The sequence below is a fragment of the Apium graveolens genome, chromosome 9, assembly GCF_009905375.1.
Source record: "Apium graveolens cultivar Ventura chromosome 9, ASM990537v1, whole genome shotgun sequence".
Classification (NCBI taxonomy): Eukaryota; Viridiplantae; Streptophyta; class Magnoliopsida; order Apiales; family Apiaceae; genus Apium; species Apium graveolens.
The window spans coordinates 96,710,953-96,716,242 of record NC_133655.1 but is presented as its reverse complement, the minus strand read 5'-3'; positions in this window follow the sequence as shown (position 1 = coordinate 96,716,242).

Genomic DNA, 5,290 nt, shown 5'->3' with positions numbered 1-5,290 from the left:
CACAAGCAATAGAATGGATGAAGAGTCAACTAAACTAGTGATTCATGAGAATGGAAACTCGTCTCAAACAGCTGAATTTGATAGCACAAAATCAGGGGGAGAAAGAGGAGAAAGTTTTGTAAGTCATGCCAATGGTGAAGAAAATGCAGAAAACACAAGTCAATAAACTCACACCATAAAATGGGATAGGAGTCACAATGCAGATGCTATTATTGGTGACCCCAATGCTGGAGTAAGGACTATATAAGTGCAACTGCAAATGAATGTTTACATGCATGCTTTCTTTTGAGCCTAAGAAAGTTGATGAAGCTCTACTTGATCCTGATTGGATATATGCCATGCAAGAGGAGCTTAATCAGTTTGAGAGAAATAAAGTTTTGGAATTGGTTCCTGCACCAAAGAACAGAAGTGTAATTGGAACAAAGTGGGTGTTCGGGAATAAAATGGATGAAAATGGAATTGTTACCAGAAACAAAGTAAGGTTGGTCGCAAAAGTCTACTCACAAGAGGAAGGAATTGATTATGATGAAACCTTTGCCCCAGTTGCAAGACTTGAAGCTATAAGGATATTTCTTGCATTTACTGTACACTCAAATTTTAAAGTGTATCAAATGGATGTAAAGAGTACATTCCTTAATGGTGAGTTAAAAGAAGAGGTTTATGTGCAACAACCACCTGGATTTGAAGATCCAGAATTTTCAAATTTTGTTTACAAGCTACTCAAGGCTCTCTATGGATTCAAGCAAGCACCAAGAGCTTGGTATGACACACCGTCAGATTTCTACTCAAATATGGATTCACAACAAGCACAATTGACAAAACATTGCTCTACAAGAAACATGGTGGTGATATGATCCTGGTGGAAATCTATGTGGATGATATCATCTTTGGTTTTACAAATGAAAAACTATGTCAAAGATTCTCAAGACTCATGCAGAGTGAATATGAGATGAGCATGATGGGAGAGTTAAGGTACTTTCTTGAACTTCAAGTCAGTCAAAGAAGTGATGGAATCTTCATCAGCCAAACCAAGTATGTCAAGGACTTATTGAAGAAATTTGGAATGGTTGACTGTTTACCTGCATCTACACCTATGTCTACAGCTACCAAGTTGGATGAAGATATGAAAGGGAAAAGTGTAGACATTTCACGGTATGGAGGAGTGATTGGATCTTTGTTGTACTTAAAGGCTAGTAGGCTAGACATCATGTTTGCAACATATCCGTGTGTAAGATTTCAAGCCAATCCTAAAGAATCACATTTGATGGTTGTAAAAAGGATTTTCAGATACTTGAAAGGAACTCCAAACTTGGATTATGGTATTATAAGGGAACATGATTTGAAGCTGTTGGATACACAAATGCAGATTTTGTTGGATGCAGGGTTGTCAGAAAAAGCACTAGAGGAAGCTGCCATTTCCTTGGTCAAAGACTTGTATCCTTGTACAGTAAGAAAAAACAATATGTGTAAACTTCCACAGATGAGGCTGAATACATAGCTGCTGGAAGTTGTTGTGCTCAAGTGCTTTGGATTAGAAATCAGCTAATGGATTATGGCCTAGTGTTACACAAAATTACTATTATGTGTGACAATACTAGTGCCATATCTATTGTTGCTAATCCAGTAAATCATTCTAGGACAAAGCACATAGATGTAAGGTACCATTTTATTAGAGAACATGCTGCGAATGGTACAATTGAGCTAATTTTTGTTCCAACCGAAAAACAGTTAGCTGACATTTTTACTAAAACTTTGGATGAAGCTACTTTCACTAGACTTGTAGGTGAAATTGGTATGCATAATTCTTCACCCTAAAGGCAAGAACTCAGCTAATGTTTTGCAGCAAATTAATTTCTGATAAATCAAAATTTATTTGATTAATTGGAAATTAACTGGAATATGAATTATAAATATTTCAGATTTCTCTGCATATTTATTTTTTATTTTATTTTTGTTAACTCGGAATTTTTTCAAATTCTAAGTAAACTATCTTTTGTTAATTCATATCTTCAATATATGAAGTTAATAAAAGACATACCTGAAAAGCAGCAAAAGTGCATAGAGAACTGAGTTCTCGATAAGTATAAATGACTTCTCGATAAGTCATTCTGAGACTTCTCAAAGTAGTTCTCGATAAGTCAGTTTTGGACTTCTCGAGTGGACATCTTAATAAGTTATTTTCACTTCTCGATAGAGTTCTCGATAAGTCTTTGTTAGAATTCTCGTGGACATCTCAATAAGTTATTATGACTTCTCGAATGACGTCCCAAATAAGGTCAGTCTAGACTTCTCGAATGGACAACTCGATAAGTCACTCTATGACTTCTCAATAAGTATTGTAGAGATCTCGGGTGAAGTATTTTGAGTTCTCTACAAGTACAATTTAGACTTATCTTTAACTCAGACTGAAATAATTTTATTTAATAAATTATTTTTAGTATGATACTTTTGAAATAAATACATTTTAATTTATATTGATTTAATCAATAAAAATTTGGAATATTTCAGTCCATTCTGGATAAACTGAGTATTGATTAGACATCTCGATAAATCACTATCTAGATCTCGAATAAATTCAAGATAGAGACATATTGATATGTATTTCATTAATTCACATGACTTCTCGATAAACAAATACCAAATGTTTTATCCACTTCTTGATAAGTCATATTCATAAGCCTATAAATACCCATACTTTTTAATTGAGTTACTCTTTACGCTTTCGAGATCTCAATTGACCTAATTTCTCCAATTCTCAACCGCTCTCTCTTGTTTCAAACTCTTTCTCTTAAATTTTTTAAGAAGCCACTCAAATCTACACCTTCAAAATGGCACTAAATAATATTAGAGCTACAATCCCCAAGGAAGGAACCAACTATCTCGCTTTTACAGATGTTAATCAAGCTCCTGACAGTTTCAAAGGGTTTGTTAAATTTTTGTATGAGACTTATCTTGCAGGAGCTCTAACTGCTAATCCAATCCTCTACTTGGATGTTCTACATGAGTTCTGGACAACAGTTGTGGTGAGGACAGTTATGCATGAAAATTCAGTCTCTTTGATGGTGAACTGATCCATTCAAGGCCAACAGGTGGAGTTTAATGAGCAAGATGTGAACCAGGCTTTGGGCATTCCAACTGAGCAAATGGAGGAGATTCCTACTCAACAGGAGTTGTCTGAGTCCATGGACTTCATCAATTACAGTGAGAAAATCAAACTGGACAGCCTGAATAAGAAGAATCTGAGAATGGAATGGTCATTCTTATTTGACTCCATCATAAGGGCCTTCACTTGCATAAAGACAGGGTATGATAACATATCCAGTGGAGTCCAGAAGTTGGTCTTCTCCATGGCTCACAACAGGAACATAAATGTAGGCTTATTGATCCTGGAAGAACTTAGCACCAGGCTCACAATGCCCCTAGCTATAAGAAGTAAGGAAATCTTCTTTCCTAGGTTTATAATGTCCACTTTAAATCATAAAGTTAAGGATATTCAATTACCTAATGGTATAGATTGTATATTAATAGGCAACTGTAAATAAGTGTCCAAAGTTCTATTTATCTCACTTCTTACAAAGAACAGGGTGAGGGTAGGTCTCAAAATGACTCCTTTCATGATTGAGAAATTTAGGACCTATCATTACCCTATGTCTAACATGAGGTCTAGTTCTATAACATCTAGTTCAGTTATGGCTCATGTCCCTGTGGAAGAACAAACACAAGACAACCAACAGAGGCCTTCCCAAACTGAAACCCTTCCTTCTGTACCACCAGAAGCTAGGAAACCAACCACTTCATCCTCTCAAAAGGTTGAAGTGAGTAAAAAGAAGAGAAAGCATGCACCTTTGAAATAAGTTAGTGAGAGTGGTGAGGATAAAACAGAACCTGAGTCTCACCTGGTTAGAAAACCAAAGAAGGTTAAGAAATATGAGTTGACCTCTCAATTGACCATCTCTGCACCCTTCCAATAGGATGCAGTTGTAAAACATGGAATTAAACAGACCCTAGAGGCATCCTCTCAACAGGGTGTCTCTATTGAACAGAGCATCCACCCTAATACACCTTGTAAAGAGTCTGCACCAACACTTGAGCAAACTCAAGTGTATAAAAGAATAAATAAGGATGACACACACATTGGGAGCACATCATTTCAAGCTCCCTCATCTATTCAAGGGGAGATGCCAAAACTCAATTCTGAAATCACAAATCTCATTTCTAAAATTTCTTCTTATTTTAATGAAACACTTGAATCTACATCTTAAGTGTTTCCAATTTCAAGTGACACGGTTCATGACACTGTGATCACTACCCAGACACCTTATTTATATGGTGAGAGGCTACTAGCTGGGATAAACCTTGATGACACCATCACACACATGGGGGATCCATCATTTTTTACTGAAGACTCTATAGTAGTCACAAATGCACCTTCATGTACAAATCAATTTTCACAGATTGAAAGGTTTGAGGGTAGTACTCCTGAGGGGGAGCTATCTAAATCCTCTCCAATTTAATTGGAAGTTCCTCAGGTGGGAACAACTCCCCTCATAACCCTGGCCGATATTGCTTTTTCAATTGAAGCTAGGAGTTCAATTTCCAATGATCCTACTATTGGGGAGGCAAGTTTAGCACATTCAAGTGCAAGCTCACTATAAAATAAGCAAGGGTTTGAGGTCATGGTACATGACAGTAACATGGTCAAATCCCCTCTAATTTAATTGGAGGTTCCCATAGTTGGTGAACAACACACTGTCACAACCACAGTTTCTACTGTGAGTCCAACTGTGGCTTCTGTCACAGGTGATGTTCAAAAACCCCAACCCTCCACCTTAAACCCTACAAACATTCCTTTAACATCCAATCCCACACAACAACCCTCTCACCTAATTCAACAGTGGCTACAAAATGCTCAATCCCAACCAAACACCATGGATGATCTTCTGGTTTAACAACTTTATGGCCTTGCAAACATCACACAACTCATGCTCACTACAGATATGTCCAATCAGGACTATCAAACCATTATGCTCTCCTATGATGAAGATGTTGAGAAGCAAAAGCAGAAGATGGTGAATGAAGCTGAGCAGGATGGCAATATGGATGCTTGGCTCTCCAAGGACTTTACTTTAGATATGGATGAGGTCTTGGTAAGGTTCAAGGAGGAATATGTCACCATTCTAGGAAGTAATGCCAAGACCCTCACTCTAAAGAAAGTATATGATATAGTCAATGAAGTCTACAAGGCTCAAATCAAAGCTTTTCACCTCTTTGGTAAAGCACTAGATGTGAC